The 19,306-nt window shown below is 44.1% G+C and overlaps 1 protein-coding gene across 3 annotated transcripts in view; it reads right to left on the bottom strand.

Annotated features, from left to right (window-relative positions):
- Positions 1-19,306, bottom strand: part of Syndig1 (synapse differentiation inducing 1) — a 157,391-nt gene that overhangs the window by 124,432 nt on the left and 13,653 nt on the right. Inside the window, exon 1 of one of the 3 annotated variants that reach the window (XM_057781378.1) lies at positions 15,587-15,714. The exons of the other annotated variants lie outside the window; for them this stretch is intronic. The gene's annotated coding sequence lies outside the window, so the exon portion shown is untranslated. Of the gene's footprint in view, positions 1-15,586; positions 15,715-19,306 lie in introns of those variants that run through there. 3 annotated transcript variants of the gene reach the window in all.

The following is a 19,306-nucleotide window of genomic DNA, read 5'->3' on the forward strand; positions in this document are numbered from 1 at the left end:
CCCAGGTAGAAAGCCCTTATCACCAGTGGTAAGAAGCTCTGGACTGACAGAGGTATTTCACACCTGGGCAAATGACCTTATTTGCTCTAGTGTATAAAACTCTTGGATGAGACACCAGTGAATCATCCATTAACTTTGAAAGATACAACCTACTGGATGGGTGGATGGATGGTGGATGGATTGATGGATGGATGGATGGATGGATGGATGGATGGATGGTATCAGAGGCACACAGTCAACCACTTGTGACTGAGTATGCCACCATCATTCTGTAAAGTGGACATTGTTATCACTGCCACCACTTTCAAAGCAGGATCTGAGGTTCAGGGAGGTAAACCTAGTTGCTTACAGTTAAGTAACTAACACAAAGCTGAAGGGGAACGCAACCATTCTGGTTCATGGCCTGTTTTCCAATCTCTGCTCCCCAACATGCCCCCTCAAGAGACATGCAACCACTGGAAAGACTGTCTACAGCAGAGCTTGTGACCTGAGATAAACCTGAAGGCTGGCGTAGGGATTCAGTGATGTGGAGACAAAATCTGCAATGATTCTGCTGTTCTGCACCTTCAGACCCATCAACTCTTTGCCTTGACCCAACCATGACCCCAGGACTCGTGATCCTCTGTAGAGAATTCACAGGCAGAACATTCTAGATCCCAGTGGAACAGCAATTTTCAATAATTTTAATGTATAAGGAAGTACAGTGTTCCAAGCAATTCTGAAATATGAAGCATAAAATAAACTATGCTATACATAAATAGATAAAATATGCAAATGCACAGTTTTCCTAGTTAGAAACATGAAGTTATTTCTTTCCCTAAAAGCTTCCAATTATTTTAGTATGTGTGCCAGCTTAAGGAAATCTCACCTCTTTTCATTCTGTGTGTGTGTACTGTGGTATGTGTGTGTGTGTACCGTGGTGTGTGTGTGTGTGGTGTGTGCGCATTTATATGGCAGTAAACTCTCTTGCTTTCATTTTCAATTTTTCTTCACTAATTAGGAAACGTTCCCCCCGGGCTCCCCTGGAGTTGCAGGAACTGCAGCTGCCAGAGTCAGATCAGCAATGGAATCTGTTTTGCACAATGGGAAGTGGCTCTCCCTCTGCACAGGTATGAGGATAAACCACACCAGCCTCATCCCTCTTCCTCATCAGGAGGCTCCTGCCACCCCAGTAGACACTTAGGGATGTTCAGCATTTACAAGTCAAGCTTTTACTGAGGTTTTCATTTTGGGGGTGTTTTTGAGTCAGACATTGAAGTTAAACCTAAGGAAGGTGTCACTGTGTTTGACAGGACAGTGCTTTGGTTTCATGTTCTGTGACAGGTATAGCACACATGTATTAAGACATAAAAATTTAAACATTTGTGTTACAGTTTGGGCCTGGAAGGCCCTCCAACACTCATTAGTTGAAGACTTGGTCCCCAGCACATTAGCACAGTGCTACAGGCAGGTGGTGGATATAGGAAGTAACCTTGATGGGGTGGGGCTAGGTTACTATGGAGGTATCTTCGAAGAGGCTATTCAAATACAGACCCCATTCCTCCATTCTCAGTGCTTCTGTCTTCTGTACTCCTAGGATGGCCCATTAAACTGTGCTTGCTGCATTCAACCACTTTTCTAGTCCAAAGTCTCAAAAGTATCCCACATTCCTTCAAAACCAGCATAGTTAGGAATGCCACAACAATAGCCCTCTTCCTGGTAGCAGCTTCTGTCTCCGTTACTATTTCTGTAACAAAACACCATAAGCAAGGCAACTTATAAAACAAAGCACTTTGCTTGAGATTTATGGTTTCAAAAGGTTAGAGGCAGTGATGACAGAGCATCTGGGAGCTTACATCTGGATCCACAAGCAGGTGGCAGAGAGAACATACCAGGAACAAGGAGAATCTTTTAAACCTCAGAACCCACCCCCAGGGGCACACTTCCTCCAACAAGGCCACACCTCCTAATCCTTACCAAACAGTTCCAACAACTGGAGACTAAGAATTCAAATACTCAAGCCTGTGGGGGCCACACTCATTCAAACCATCACAGAGAGTTTCATTTATTTATATACTGAATTGTGCTTCCTTTCACCCTCCATTTTCCTCCCACATTCCCTTTCTTTCCCCTTCCTACTTTTAGGTTTTACTTTTATCTGTGGCTCACTAAGTTTAATTAGAGCTTCTTGATGGAGTGTGGAGTTATTCAGTGAAGCAAGAGCAACTTACCTGTGGCTACCCCACTGAAGGAAGTGACAGCCCTCCCCAGCAGGTGGTAATTGCCAACAATCTTAAATTTCTACTTGCGATGGCTATGTCCTATCAAAAGACTGTTTTTCTGTACATCTCCCTATTCTGGATGGTTACCTTTCTCCCATCCCTTCTTTTGTGGTGTTTCCAGAGCCTTGGAGAGGGTGTTATAGCTGGTAATGACAAACACTCTATTATCACTGTTCTAGGTGCTTTGACCAGCTGCAGGTTTCTGCATTTATTGTATAGTGCAGTATAAATCTTCTTTGATGAATGTTTAACACAACACTGGCCTATGAGTATAAGCAGGAGTCTTTTTTTTTTTTTTTTTTTTTTTGGTTTTTCGAGACAGGGTTTCTCTGTGGTTTTGGAGCCTGTCCTGGAACTAGCTCTTGTAGACCAGGCTGGTCTCGAACTCACAGAGATCCGCCTGCCTCTGCCTCCCAAGTGCTGGGATTAAAGGCGTGCGCCACCACCGCCCGGCATAAGCAGGAGTCTTAAAAAGCAGTGTGGCAAAAGGACTGTTTAATATATCGGTAGTAAGCAATTTCCCCCTGCGGCTGGACCTCTCTAGCAAAGGGTTCTTGACCAAGTTTACAGAACCAGACATGAGCTCCTGTCTATGGAACTGGCCTCAAATCCAATCAGAAAGCAGGTAGCTACTCCTGTATCAGAGTTGATGCTTTCTATATAGCTAATGATCATGGACACTTCCTTAAGTGACATGATTTTCATGGCACCTGGACTTTGATTCTGATATTCCCAGTGAATCTTTTGTGAGGATGTTATTGGTTGGGCCACCACTTTCTACTGTGCCATTTTCTTGATTGATCTGCTGTTTCAGGTCCAAAGAAACCTTTTCCTGAGAGCATCTAAGGAAGTAGTCGTGATGAACCTGAGTGGACAATGCCAGGCAGGTGCTGGGAAGTGGTGTGGAGGTCTGATGAGGACCCACTGGAGGCATCCTAGAAGCTGGATTTATCAACATTAGTGCTTTCTCCCATATTTGTCCTTGTGGATTACAGTTGCATTGCCATTTTCAATGCTCATGATGGGTTTTGCTACCTGTAAAGTCACAAAGACTCTCCGGCATGGGGAGAAGCTTGCCCCCCATGTGCAACCCAACGACTTGCTGGTGAACTTCTGGCAGATAAGACACAAATAGGTATCATTATGAACATGTAGGCACATTGAAACCCAAAGTATATTTCTTTGGTGGAAAAAACTCGGTCTCAGATCTTTCAATTTTTATTTTTGTCTTTCTTTATTATTTTTATTTTATTAGTCTTTTGAGCCATTATCTCACGCTGTAATCCTGGCTGATATAGAACTCATCATGTAACCCAGGTCTTAAACTTTTTTGCCATCCTCCAGCCTCAGCAGCCTCAGCTCTTGTACCGAGATACTTTTTCTCTGATGTGTGTAGGGTAATGCATCTTGAGGGAGCTCTGGCAGCTGAGTGTTCTGTGGCAAGTGAGGTACGTGTTGAGGCTTGTTGAGGTGGTAGGTTTGTTGACATTCTCCATCAGATGCTGTAATTTAAGCGTCTCTGACTTTGTATTGAAGGTTCCACACCTCTGAAAGCCCAAAACCCTCAGGAGATATGGATTGGGTCCACCTCAGGACCACTTTCTAAAAAAGGCTCACCACTTTCTAAAAAAGGCTTGGGCTATAAATCATTGGACAGGAAGTCACCCTTGAGGCACTTGGGGTTAATATCCAAAGAAGACTTTTTAGGGTAGTCTTAGAGAAGAAAGAGGTTCCTGGGACAAGGTTTGTTGTCTAAACCGAGATTCTGTTCAGGTGCGTCCTGTAGGTGTGCTCAGCATTTTGCCATTGAAACATGATGTAATTTATAACATTTGGACCCAGGAATTGTTGAGAACTGGGTGATTAAGGCACACACACACACACACACTTACACACGCAATCTCATAATATTTTAAGTGAGTTTATGATTTTGTGTTGGACTGCAGTCTCACTGATCCTCAGGTGCCTGGAGTGTGTGGGCCTCAGCTGGACTTGCCCAGTTATGGGGACAAGAATGGAACATGCACAGCAGGTGTCACCTTGTCCTGAAATTTGCAGACAGTATGTCCTCCCTTCCTTTTGTAGCATCTCAAGCCTTTGTATTTTTTCTGTCGCTTTCTATCAATAACACCTTCTAACAGTAAGGAACCGCTCACTTTTAAAGACGCAGGCGTCATATGTGGCATCATTTCATGTGCTGTTTGTAAGACAGAGCTGAGCGAATCAAGCATCCCCTGGGGCAGCAGGGATGTGAGTCTGTCCTGGTGCTTTGCCTGCACAGATGCAGACGCCAGCTCTGGAGTCCGGTAGCAAACCCATACTCGGTGAAAGACTGCTGCCCTCCACTTTCCGTTTCCCTTTCCTAATGCCTATCATTTGGTCGTTTTACTTTCCACTAAGCATGGGAAAAGGGAGCGTAGCTCTTCAAGATGCAGAGATTGTATTTGAAATATGCTTTGATTAGAGTAATAAAAACAATAGCAATGATGTAATTTACAACACAGTGATGCTCTTCAGTCCCCTGGTTGAAAATTAGGAGCTGGCTTTAATATATATATATATATATATATGGTTATATATATATATATATGGAAGTTGTATATATGTATATATAAACTGTTCATAGAGATCTCAACTATTACCTAGTTTCTAAATGGCAGAAGAGTGGCTCTCTCTTAATTTATTACAAATACATCTAGTTGTTCCCTTCTCTTCCACCACTAAACCATGCTTTGCTTAGACAGACCAGTGAGAGAAGCTATATACACTACAAGGATTCATTGCAAAGCTATGGAATGTGGACAGGAACTAACCTAAGACATATATGTCAAATAATCAAAATTCTGCTCCTTAAATGCTTATGCCACTCAGGCTGGCAGGCGCTGGCAGCTCTCCACAGCTATGGGCAAACATCGTAACTGTGTTTATGGACAGCATGTGATGTAGCCTTGCTGGGCAGCAGAGGCAGACCATAGAATATGAACCAATTATCTTCCATGCCTTCCTGAAATAACTGTGCGCCAGCAGGTGGGATAATGAGAGAACACAAAGCCCCATTTCCTGTTCTTTTCCAATCCAGTCAGAAAAAACATCAGCTCAAGAAAATATTTTCACCTCTCCTTCAAATGGTGACATTCATGAAAATCAAGACCCGTTGGCCGGAACAGCCATTGTGGAAAACAGTGTGAACACTCCTCAAAAAATGAAATGTAAAAGCACTCACTATACGATGCAGAAACCCCATTACTGGCCATGTATCTAAAGGAAATGGAATTGAGCTCTGGAAAGAGATTATCTGAACTCTGTGTTCACTGCAGTGCCATTCACGAGAGCCAAGATTTGTAACCAACTTAAGTGTCCTTCAGGGGACGAAAAATGAAAGACCATGGTTGTACAAACATGATGGAATAGTGTTCAATCTTTAAAAAAAAGAAACAACAGTTCCTGCTATTGGCAATATGGATGAGCTTGGAGGACATATATTAAATGAAGTAAGACACAGGACAGATACCATACATGATATAGAGAATATAAAGCAGTCAAATTTATAAAAGCCAAAAGCAGAATGGTGATTGACAGGGGCTAGAAATTGCAGAAGCGGGAACAAGGAGATACTGGTCGAAAGGCACCAAGTTTTGCTCATGCAAAGCGAGCAAATCTTAGATACCTACTGATTCAGAGTCTGTACATAATAAAAGGGACCAAACTCCTAGACATTTGAGGAATGAATGTCTAATGTTAAGTGTTCTTAGCACTCATAATTACTAGTCCGCAAGGGGAACTTTGCAAGTGATGGGTGAGTTGTAGATGCATGTGATTGATGGCCTCAGGTCTGCACGTTTCTCAGCCATCAATGCTCACAACTTTCTGCCTACCAGTGATATACCTTGATAAACTCGGGTGCTTTGGATTTTTCTTCTGAGCCCACAGCTGGATGCTTTCTTTTGGTCCAGGATTTGATATCACCATGTGGTAAGCACCCTGGGCTGAGGTCTGGGAAACAGCTGAGTGACCATTGATATAACTTGCCATGTATTGCGTGGACAGCAAAGCCTTCTCTGTATGCAAACCTGTACTAGGCTTACTCACTCATTGGTGCATACTAGCTGGAAGCAAAGGATATTGAGCCTGTAGTTCATGGTCCTAGAGAAGCTAAGTAACAAGGTGAACCCTAAGAAAAACATACATAAATCTACCTGGAAAGGGGAAACAGACAAGACTGCCTGACAAAATTGGGAGCATGGGGGTGGGGGTAGTAGGGAAGGCGGAAAGGGAAGACGAGGGGAGAAGAGAGGGAAGGAGAACTTGTGGGAACAGGATTGTCAAGATAGGAGAAGAACAGAGATGAGAGCAAGGAAGAGATATCTTGATTGAGGAAGCCATTATGAGGCTAGCAAGAAACCTGGTACTAGAGAAATTCCCAGGAATCCACAAGGATGACCCCAGCTAAGACCCTAAGCAATAGAGGAGAGGATGCCCTAACTGGCCTTGCCCTGTAGTCAGATTGATGAATACCTTAAATATCACCATAAAACCTTCATCCAGCAACTGATGGAAACAGAGGCAGAGACCTGAGGCATCAGAGCACTGGACTGAGCTTCTAAAGTCCAGTTGAAGAGTGGGAGGAGTGAGAATATGAACAAAGAGGTCAAGATCATGATGGGTACACCCACTGAAACAATTTATCTGAGCTAATGGGAGCTCACCAACTCCAGCTGGACAGGGAAGGAACCAGAATAGGCCCAAACTAGTCCCTCTGAATGTGGGTGACAGTTGCATTGCTGGGGCAGACTGCAGGGCCACTTGCAGTGGCACCAGGACTTATCTCTACTGTTTGTACTGGCTTTTTTGGAATCTATTCTCTTTGGATGGACTTTGCTCAGCCTAAATATAATAGTGAGGGCCTTGGACCTCCCCCAAAACATTGTGCCTTACCCTCTCTAAGGAATGGATGGGGGTATGGGGGGGGGAGTTAGGTGAAGGGATGGGAGTAGGGGAATGGAGTGGCAACTGGGATTGGAATGTAAAATGAAAAAAAAGATAGTTTGTTTTATTTTTTTAAAAATAAAAAAAACCCACAAATAGATAATACAGGCTGAGATGACCATGAATTGTGAGCATTTAGCCAACAGTTCCTGTCTAGTTGCAGTGGAAGTGAACCAACAGATGAAATAGAAAAACAAAACACAGTATAATCCTCAAATATTTCTTGGAATCATTAGCTAAGTTCTGAAACCCTCAATGGGAGGCTTCCCTACTATGCTTTCTCTTCAGAAACAATGGATCTAGGGTTATTTTAGAGCCTTGGTATCAGGTCAGCTGGTGGCAAAGACTCAATGTTATTGAGGAAAGAGACCATCCAATTGTTTGTTACTTCCTCATGGTTACAGTGTGGTGCATAAGGAAGACAAGACCTGTCCTGTTCCAACCAGGTACTCAGCCCCTTTCTATCATTTTGAAATCTAAAGATCTTGTTTATGATTTAAAAGAAATGAATTAAAAGACAGAAAAAAAAAATTGTTGGTTTTTAAGATCTGGACATCAGCTATCCCAAGCTTTACATATAAAACAGACAAAAACAAACAAAAATATTCAGATAAAATTGTGTACTTCTAAGAAAATATGAACTAGTAGTAAGATAGTAAGTGAATTAAATTTTGCCCATGAAGATTCTATAAAACCCTTTAATAGACTCAAATTAAGGCTGGATTCAGAGTAAAGTACCCCGTTTTTTTTTTTTTTTAAGGAAAGAAGTGGGTAGGAATTGAGAATTAGAGATACAGAGGCTGCCACCGAAGAATAAGTAAGTGTGAGACTATTTTAAATATCGCCAGTGCAGAAGCAAACACATTTACCCACCACCAAGAACTTTTACAGGAGTGTTTGATTTAGTGTCAAGCTTTATGGCCAATCTAGTAAAGGGAGGGATAGACTTTACTATCGCTGAGCCATGGACACTCATCATCCTGGGTGGAGAGCCTGCCAACAACAGCAGGGATGAGTTATGGTGCCCATTTTATAGATGAGGAAACAGATGGTCAGGGAAGCCAGTTATCCTGCCTAGGGTTAAAACCTGGTGAATAATTACATCTAGGTTTCCCAGCATCAATCGAAGCTCATATCCATTCCAGTGCATCCTTCCATACTTATGGGAACAAAGCAAAGAAATAAAGTAAGTTTAACAACGATAGGAAACAGCTGTATGCTGAAGACTGCAAGGTGTCATTGGAATAAATGGCAGGGGTCTAAATAAAAGGGGGAGACTTTGTGACGGTGAACTAGAAAGCCTCTATCTTTGATGGCAGTAATTCTAATTGAACCACAGGTTCAGCGCCATCCCTGTTGACATACCAACTGGCTTGCTGGCAGAGACTGACAAGTGTATCCCCAAATTCACATGGAAGGGCAAGGGACAGGGTCACACACCGACTGCTTCTGAGCCATATAGTCAACGGAGCTTTTTTTTCCCCCTGTAAAAATAATAGCATGCTTCGCTTAGCGGGCAGCCACTATTTGCCTAGCCTTCTGCCAGGCTTTAGCAGACTTTGCCGGTATGATCCCACTTGAATCCCCAATAGCTTTAGGATTATGTTACTTTTGCTTTGTGTACTTAGAAGGCCGAGTCCCAGTTCTAAGATTTGAGCCTAGTTCCATCCGGTAAATCCCCCTGTATGTTGAGAAAAAGCTTTCTAAGACTTGAGACTAGTTCTGTCAAATAAATTCCCCATACGTAGAGAAAAGGCTGTTCTTTAGTGGGCTTGCTGTGATCAGTTTGATGTTGGATGCCAATCCGGTGCGTCTCAGGAACAACAGGGCGGTGAGTCAAAACTGTCCTCCTCATGCTCCTCTCCAGTGAGTGAGACAGCTTTGTGTCACCTTGGTAAAATACCTAAGACAAACAGCTTAAAAAAAAGTTGGCATGTGGCTCATGGGTTCAATCCATGGCAGCTTGAACCTGTGACTTTGGGCACAACACATCCTGGATGGATCATATGGCAGAAGAGGTTGCTACCTCATGGCAGTCAGAAAGTAAAAGTGAAAGAGGAAAGTGGCCAGATCCTAATATTCCCTTGAAGGGCAAGTCTCCCACGACCTAACTTCCTTTCTCCAGACCACACCTAGTGTGTGTTCTCTTTCTTCCTAAGAGCTCTGCATGATAGCCCTTGGAAAACATATGAGTGCAAAAGCATAGACCATATCTGTCTCTCAATATCATTGGCTGGTCAATCAGAAATGGAGCTACTCTGAGATCTGAACTAAGACAGGGATAACAATGATGGATGGATGAGTGTCCTTCAAAAAGGTATCAAAAGGAAGGAACCACTTGAAGTTGTCTAGAGTTGATCTTCAGCAAGCTGAGAACAGACAGACCATACCATGCCATTGTTCTCTTACCTAATAGGAACACAATTCATCTTGTGATGATTATGAGAAGCTGTGGACATTCAGACCACAAAATATAACTGAAAAGAATTCCATTCTAGGACTGGAACAAGTCTGCCCTTTGGACCATGGCATCCCATCCTTGTCTTGGATGGTACCATATAATGTTGTACCATAAAACGACTGTTTGCCAACTCTGAGATTCCATCTTTCACCTGTAAGAATGGCCAAGATCAAAAACACTGATGACATCTTACGCTGGAGAAGTTGTGGGGGAAAGGAAACACTTCCGCATTGCTGGTGGGAATGCAAGCTGGTACAACCCCTTTGGATGTCAGTGTGGCAATTTCTCAGAAAATTAGGAAACAACCTTCCTCAAGACCCAGCAATACCATTTTTAGGTATATATCCAAAGGATGCTCAATCGTGCCACAAGGATATGTGCTCAGCTATGTTCATAGCAGCTTTGTTTGTCATAGCCAGAACCTGGAAATAACCTAAATGCCCCTCGATCGAAGAATGGATAAGGAAAATGTGGTACATTTACATATAGCGTACTACACAGAAGGAAAAATGACATCTTGAATTTTGCAGGAAAATGTATGGAGCTAGAAAACATTATTTTTGAGTGAGGTAACCCAGACACAGAAAGACAATTATCACATGTACTCACTCATAGGTGGTTTTTAAACATACAGCAAAGAAAACCAGCCTACAAACCACAATCCCAGAGAACTTAGACAACAATGAGGACACCAAGAGAGATTTACATAGATCTAATCTACACCGGAAGTAGAAAGTAGAAAAAGTTCTCCTGAGCATGGAGACCTAGGGGGAGGGTGGAAGCAGGGAGGGGAGAGGCAGGGAGGGGAGCAGAGAAAAATGTAGAGCTCAATAAAAATCAATAAAAAAAAAGGGGAGAAAAAAGAAAAATCCAGAGCAATTACAAAACAAACAAACAAACAAAAACCCAAAAAACAAACAAACAAAAAAACCTCACAACTATTTGCATCCATAATGCATCAAGTGCTGGTATGATTGTCTTTATGACTACAAGTCATTATTTATATCTATGTAACAACCAAATCCAAAAGGTATCAGTTTCTCAGACCCTAAATGAAACAGTGCACATTTCTCCCAACAAAGAAGGGGATTAGATCCAGATCCTTAGGGGGAGGGGGAGGATCTAGAACCACACGGTACTTGCCATTTCAGGTCCCTCCTGTCTGCACACTGGGGTTTCTCTAGGTAGCCAACCACACCTGCTGCATGAACTGAGGCAGGAGCGAGCAGGCCTGCTCCTTGAGGCACCATTTCCACTCTAGGACCCTCTTCTGTCAGTTGTGCCCTGACCCGGTTGGTCTGCTTCCCCCTTCCTGTTCCTGGTCGCCTTTAGGGCTCACCATCCAAGACACTTTCAACACAAGAAGAATGTGTCAAGAAGAATGCCATTACTTGATCCTTTCTCTCTTCACCACAGGGTTATGTCATTGTGTGACATCGATGTTTGCTAACTCACTCCTGAAGGTTTTGGTTTCTCAACCTCCAAGCTCCTCTTTCCTCTTTCTTCCTCTGCTGCCATCACACTTCAAACCTCAGATTCCTTCAGCTGCACGTTATTAAAACCTCAGTTGTCAGTATATTTGATTGCTGATCGACTCACCTGAGCATCAAGGCTAGGCAGTTCCTGACTCTGTTATATCTTTCACCCTCTACTCAACTGCTCAACCTCAAGCCTAATGAATCTTCCATGTCTTACTCAGCCTGTGCTTTTTATATTCAGACAGCCATGTGAACATTGTTCCCTTGCTGCATCCCTTGCTTTGTTTCTGGTTGGTGAGGCTTCTGCTTTGTTTAAGCACAATCCTTGGTCCTATAGCAACACACTGGCAGACTAGCTTCCACTAACTATGGTGTCTACTGTTCTTCATCCTAGCTTCCACAGCCAGTCTTCTGCTTAGACATCATACGTTCAGATGATGATGGAACCCAACCTGTTCCTCCTTTATGTTCCTGTGGTTGGCTAGTCCTAGGTCTTGGGGATATTATGATGCTAATGGTGCCTCCATGCCTCATTTAACCCCCATCATGCCAGCCCTCTGAGCATGACTGGCTGACATGAGCACTGGGACAAAGTCCTCACACAGGTTTTGATGCAGAATTCTGCCTTCCTCCATCACACTGTCTATTCGCTCAACTGTACAGAAGCACCAGACATTTTCTAAGCACTGAATAGAAAAGCAAGACAGGTAGCAATCCTTGTCTTCATGGAGATTACCACGCAGTCACTCCACCTGAAACCCCAGAGTCATCCTGAGTCACAGTGGCCCAATCCATCTCCAGCCATAGAAAATACTGTTTCAATCTACATCATCTGGACAAGAACATCTATTGCCTATAACCTGATCTCTGCTTACCCCTGCCCTCAACACTTTAGAAAGGCCAACCATCCCATCTTCCTACTGCAAAGAGCCTGACAAACCCTCCCCATATTCATAGACTGAAGTACAAAACCTATCTGAGACCCAGGAGATAATCTAACCTCTAGTGGATGCTCTGAGATCATCTCTAATGACTGTTCCTGCTTGGTGATTCTCTAAGTGTGTGTCTGGTCAGTGCAACCACACTTCTGCTCAATTTTCACCTGCACCACATGCTAACTGGATTTCCATATGGATCTCAAGGCCTGTGCATCCATACTCTGATGCTCTGTCTTTACAAGGTGAGATCACTCTTGTCTTCAGGATCTTGCTGCAGGATTATTTTCTTGAACACACTGTTGTTCACAGCTTGCGCACATGCTGCTCCACAAACCTCCAACAAGCAGCCATGTGAACTTTCTTCTGAGTAGTCACACAACCCCAAACTCTCTCCTCACACAAATAACACCATCACATTGAGACTCTGGTTGAGTCACAACTTTTGAATACCATGCACTCGGAGTAAAACTTGGCATATCAAATCGCTCATCTTTTTCCACCGCTCTCTAGTATTGCCCTTGCTAGCTTCCTGCTTGCAGTGATGAGCAAGGGGTGGGGCCAGTTCTCAGGGGTTTAAGTCCTCAGGGTTAGTTCTCCCACACTGACACTTTCGGGCCAGCTCTACTGTGTTGCTCAGGTGAGGTGTAGGGGCCACTCTCCCAAGTAGCAATGTATTTTCATGAACTATTTTCAAGGGATATGTAATAGCAGAGGGAAATCCACTTAAATAAATCAACTTAAAACAAGAAAAAAAGCTTTACAACTTTATAGTGTGTATACAGGTGAGGGAGAGGTAGATAGATGGTGTGATAATTGAGATTCATGTCCTTATGACCGTGCAAACAAGTTTGTTTAATCTTTAGCAAGATTCAGAGTCAATTTACAAGTGTGTGCTAATTGCCAGGACAAAAACTGGTCCAGATTCATTGAGGTTTGTTGGCATAATTCTGCCAAAGCAATTGGTTTTGACAGTGGCAAAGAAAGCTTTCCACAGCAATGTCCAAAGGCTTCCTTGAATTTTTGAGCATGTCACAGCGCTTTGATAGACTCATACTTGCAAAGTGCCTCTCCAGCCCCAGGCCCAGTAGGCTTTCTCTGCATCATTTATTAATGGGTTAGCAGAGCAGAGTTATGGTAATTAATGTCTTAATCCCACATAGACACACCCCCTACATTGCAGCCACCTCCTGGATTCCTGCCATTCTGCAAATATGTTGATTCTCATGGACCCGACTTTTAGGCAGGAGAATCAGACGTGCCCGGATGTGACCGAATGGAAGAGCCAGTACAGGAAGACTGTAAGTGGTCTGAGTCACCAGGTGCTAAGGAGGTGGGTGAGTCTCTGCCTGGGGAACTTGTAATTAGGAGGACTTGTGTGGAATGATTACACGTTTGGTCATGGGCACTAAAGAATATGCAAAGACCAGCACAGCCCAACTCTAGGAAAACAGGTGATTTTATCCATTGTTTCCTCTGCAAAAGTTCGTGTGTTCAGATATTGGCTTTCTACATTGGAAGTGGGGATCTTTAACAGACTGCACCTAATAGTGGGGCACAATAGTTGTGTCACAAAGGTGTGAACACTCAGAATAATTATACCCTCACCTCCCCCCCCACGCATGCTCACGCACACACACACACACACACACACACACTTACACGCTTCTGGCAGGGCTCTTTCCGGCCTTTACTGTGTGAATACAGTCTGAACATTCACCCCCAAAACTGCGAAACCGCTAAATGAAGTATATTTCTGTGTAAAGCTGGCCTGCCTCAGGCTTCATCATAGCACAATAAGCAGACTAACACGCCTTGCCAGGGTTCCACCAGGCTTTGTTGTTTTATTTTTTCTTTGGAATTTGAGGATTTACCCAAGACAGGTTAAAAATGCACCAGACCACCAGTGTCTTGTCTGGAGCTGAAGCTTAGTGGAACCCACACTCTAGGACCCGCCCATCCTGCTCCTCTCCAGCCTAGGGTACGGTCACCACTCAGTAACTCCCCATGACCTTGGGTCTGGCACACACTTTCTTTATTCAGTGATGTTCCTTGGTGAAAACCCTTCGAGAAAACCATAAGGCTTTCCTGGGACTTGCAAAAAGAGTCTCCCTTTCTGAGGAAGTGCATGTGGTGGAGGTTCTCCCTGGGTCCCTGTGGGTGCTGAAGCAGAACATGCCTGACCCATGATAAGAAACTTAGGGTTACTCGAGGAATAGTGAGGTCACTGAAGCCAGAAACAAGAACCCACTTTCTAGACAGGAAACAGTCAAAACACAGGAGGGCACAGCTAGTACTCCCAACCACAGCTCCAGTACAGAAGAGACCCCAGGGTCCCCTGCTTATCACAGGAAGCAGTAAACTATGACCATCCCACCTCTGTGTTGGTTCAACAGGCGGAAGTCTATTCTCAGCTCCTGTCAGGTAGTGAAAGCCATGATCAGTGACAGACAGACATTAGTGTTGGTGGGAAGGTAAGGCTGCCTGGGAAGTGCCTGTGTCCATATGGCATGATAAGTGTCTGTTTGGCTCTCCCAAGTCTGTGTGGGTGTGAATACAGCATCTACACAGGATCTGAAGGTCCCTGGCTGAATGATTTCCATACTGCCTGTGTGGAAATTCAATGGTGAAGGTCTTGCTCACAGCCAACATTTGCCCAAGGACTGAATTACTGAATTGACTTATGAATACAGATGTTTCTTTCTAGTCATATGCCATCACTCCCTAGGTAATACACCGGAACACTTAGTAGGTGGGTTAAACAGCAGCTACTGAGTTTTCTGATCCAGCTACTGGAGAGATGCTGGGCTCCTGGGTTCTTGGCATCTCTCCTGGGGTCACTCCTCTAAGTTACCCAGGACTCTGTGGTGCCTGGCTGGCACACCGTGGTGTCATTAATGTGCATGGCAGTGAGAATGGTCAGCTAGACCATATTCAGTAAGATGTGTTGACCAAAGACAGGCATGGAACCCACGCTAGGTCACGCGGAGAGCAGACTAGTACTCTTGACAGAAAGCATTGGCAGTGTAGAGTAGGGAGCTTAGTCACTGAGCCTTCCTCAGAAACAATCACCCACCATCTAGAAGCAGGATCCTCTGGAGAAGGAATAAGACGTTATTCCATGCACATGTGTGGGTGGGTGTTGCAGATTTACACTCATTTATTTACCTGATTCTACTGTATGCTAAAGAACGTACTGTATATCTTTGCAAGTATTCCCTCCCTTTCTTCGAGAACATGGAACTCTTTTCAGTTCAGAAATAGAGAAGCCAAAGCAAAGAGATTAATGAACTCAAGTGAGCTGTGGGGCTGGGAAGAGAGAGATCTGGCTTTGAAGCCTCCAGTCCCTCACAAGCCTCCTTACAACAAACTGCCCCCAAATCAGATGTGTGGCAGTAGAGATGCCACACTCGACATACATTCCCCTTCTCCAGGTGTAAACAAAATGGATGCTAGTGCTGGTACCTGTTAGAAACACAGGCTATCAGGCCCAATCCAGACAGGTTAATCTGTAGCCTGCAGTTCTGCGGAGTCCAGGTGGTTGGCACAGGCACCAGCTTGAAGATGCCGCCTCCTGAATGCTGCAGCAGTCAACACTGATGCTGATGGGTCGCTCAGGACTGCCCCACCTTCACCTACAGTAGGTTCGAGTATTCTCTCGTGTCATCTCTTTCCCGTTGCTGTAACAGAACACTTGAGGTTGATATTTCACACATACACACAGAAATGTCTAATCAGCTCACAGTTTGGAGAGCTGAGAGCAGGGCACTGGAATGGCTCAGCTCTAGCGGGGGAGCTGACAAGATAGCGGAAGTGTCTGTAAGAGGAAGCTATCACATAATGAGCAAGAGGCCCTGAGGCACCGGGGTTACTCTTTATAAGAATCCATTCTTTTAGGCACTAACTCATTTTTTCTGAGACCCAATTCACCCGCAGGGCCAGCATTAATCCGTTTCTGAAGAATGGCATCCCTGGGGGCTTACAAGCTCTCCATGAGATCCCCAAAGTTCCATCACCTCAACCACCATACCAGGATGAAGTTGCCAGCTCAGAAAGCTGTGAGTGAGACACTTAAAGTGTTTCCAAACTGTAACAGAAGGTGAGCCAGTTTTTAAATAATCCCAAGTGAGTCTAACAGTCAGCAGAATATGAGAGCCACTCTGGCTCTGGGTGCTCTCAAGGTGTGGTCCAGGAGCTGGTCACAGTGAAATTCAGCCCACGTGCTCACCAGTTGCATTGTCCAAAGTACAGAGAGCTTCCACCCTAGATCTGTCTTCCAGATGCTCTGGCCAAGCCTGTCACTAATAGGTTCCTCTCTGAGTTTACAAACACATTCATCTTTGCCTGAAACCTATGCCCCAGGCTGTGCCCTTGGGGCCTGGCATTGGCTGGATGCAGCACTCACTGATGGATGCCAATCCGTCACCTTTCCCACCTTCCTCAGGAGGCTAGGAACGTTAAATTCTCATGCTCATTCCATACTTCCTTATAACCAATGGTGGCCATGGATCTAGCTAAGGAGTCTCCTGGGAGGTTCTGTCCACCTTCTGTATTTTCTTTGACTTCACACATGTTATCTGGGGTAGAAGCAGCTGCATAGAAGCCATGATGGAAAGGCTGTGAAATCATAGAGGTTCAGTTCTGATTTCACTGGGCACTGAGTCAGCACCTTCTGCCTCCAGGCTCACATCTGAGGTGGGAGGGGGCTCGATTCTTCAGCTCCTGAACAGGAGGATGACTACACACGGCTTCTGTAATTTCTTGCTCTTTAATTCTGACCTGTGCCATATCTGCATGTTTCAAATTTTCATGCTTTAAGGGAGATGTTACAGTGTAGGAAGGAAAGAGAAAAAGGAATAAACAACAATAACAACAAAAACCCAGAGAAGGTAGATCACAATTGGCATTGACACCGATTCCTGTGTAAGTCTGGAGAAGTCACCAGAACAATGATGACCCGACATTTCCAATCTTTCTCCCATCTTTCTAATCTACAGCTTCACTAAAGGAATTTGGAAGTGATGAAATTGAAGAATTCCAAGCCCTAAAACTCCCTTTCACAAGAGTAATATGTCCGTACAGCACATAAAATTGGTGCCATTCATCTCTGTCCCAGTTTCTGACTTATGACCTTAAGTGAAGCATCACACTGTAGGTGAAACTTTTAAGAATAGTCAGACACACTATTTTTACTGACATTGGAGAACAATTAAGACTAAGAAAAATTAGTATACTTTTTAAAAATGAACCTTAATAAATCCTCTGATGAAAAAGGCTCCGCTTTTCATTTTCATGTAACATAAAGGCTTATGGTGTACACAAGCATTTTCCCGCTTAGGGTTGTGTCCACTCATATTTCCGAGGGTGAACAGTATTTCTTGTCTCACATTTATGCCATCTGTGGCCCTGGCACTTTTTGCCAGGAGAGGTATGGGTCTCTGCTCCTTTGCCCCAAGTCTATTTAGGTGGGATTCAGGTTAGCAGAAGGAGGGTGCCGGCAGTGATATTTGGGACTCCTGAGACTTATTAAGAGAAGTTTGTGTAACCTTGATAGAAAACTTGAGCTGAGTCCTGAACTGTCACTAAGAAGCACACAACCTGAAGGCTGCCACACTGTGCTGTGGGGTAGAATGGTGTAGCCTAATAAAGAGTCCACATGGGGACCCTCTGGTAACAGTTTGGGGAAGGGTCCCAGCTTTCCAAGTCCCAACTCTTCCAGGTCCAGATGCCCTTAGATAGTGCTTACATCTGGTTCTAGAAGACACAGCTGACCCTCCAAAGAGTTCATGCACTAGGTTTGGGGCAATCTGAATGCAGCAGTAGGCAAAGCCCGGGGGAGGTGAGTCTGTCTGACTTCACCTGCTGTTCCTCAAGTTGTCCCCTAAACCCTAGTCACATCATCAGTGTGAATCAAATTCTAAAGTCACCTCAAAATCTGACCCTTCACAAGACCCAGCCTCTCTAACCTTTGACTCGGCCCCATTCCCTTCGTCTAGAAATCCGAACTTTCTCCTCTGTCCAGAGCATTTATGTTTAGGTCGTGGCTGATTCTTGCCACAGCATTCTACTTCCTGATCTGGCCAGAGGCCTGGGTCCACCCTTCTCATCACACTCGTGACAGCACAGGGTAGCCTACCTACCTCCTGGGCATGGCTACATGGTCATGGGGTGTTCTACAGTCTTCTCAGCTGTGTTTCTGAGCCTAACGCCACACTTAGCTTACGCCAGCCCAGCAACCCAGGCTCTAGAAGAGCTTCCACTGCTGTGATAATTGAGCCAAACCTGCTACCACAGAAAAGAGAAAGCACACACCCACTCAGAACAGAGGGACACCCTCAGACTGCAGTCTTGGGGAACCCAGGACAGCTCTCTCAGGAGGTAAAGCAGTGGAAGTATGTGGCCCGGTGAAGCCCATGATGTATGTAGACTCCTGGCACAGAGCAGGGGCAAACAGCATGACTGAAACAGGACTCTTGTTCTCTGATGCAAGTGTTCATTTCTACTAATTGTATGTTTTCAAATATTGCTTTCAGTTCTTTATATAGAATATAGAATACAAATTTAGTTTATCAATGGTTTTCATACTTACCAATGCTAAGGTATTCTGCTATGAGCTAGACATAGCCAGGCTTCTTTTTACATACTTTTATTAATGCTTCTTATATTCATTCAGAGACTGTTGTAATAGGAGTTATACTCCCCAGAAACCATGAATTACATGATTACACAGTCTGCCCACTTGCACCTTATTCAAATTCCTGATCCACAGATCCCAAAACACTAAGTTTGGAGGTCAGTTTGTTAAGCACCAACAGCAAAACAAAACAAACAAAAAACAACTAGAAAAGTCTATTAATGGTTTCCTAGTAGCTAGGATTATATAATTTCTAATGTAGTTTTTATTTTTATTTTGGTAAAACCTAAATCACATAAATTTTACCATCTGAATACTTCATATGAACTGCTATGGTGTTCTGTTCATTCAGAATGTGTTGTGAAGTCGTGAGGAGGAGATGCAAACACTTTACACACAAGTAGCCTATTTCCTCCACATTCCATGCTTTCCCCAGGCCCCCACATTGCCATCCCTAGCACTGGGCTCCCAGGAATATATCTTAGCGTGCTTTATCTGTTCTGGGTTTTTTCCATGATAGATTGGATGTAACTGCAAAGCCTTTAAAGGGT

The sequence above is a fragment of the Chionomys nivalis genome, chromosome 9 (assembly GCF_950005125.1).
Source record: "Chionomys nivalis chromosome 9, mChiNiv1.1, whole genome shotgun sequence".
Lineage (NCBI taxonomy): Eukaryota > Metazoa > Chordata > Mammalia > Rodentia > Cricetidae > Chionomys > Chionomys nivalis.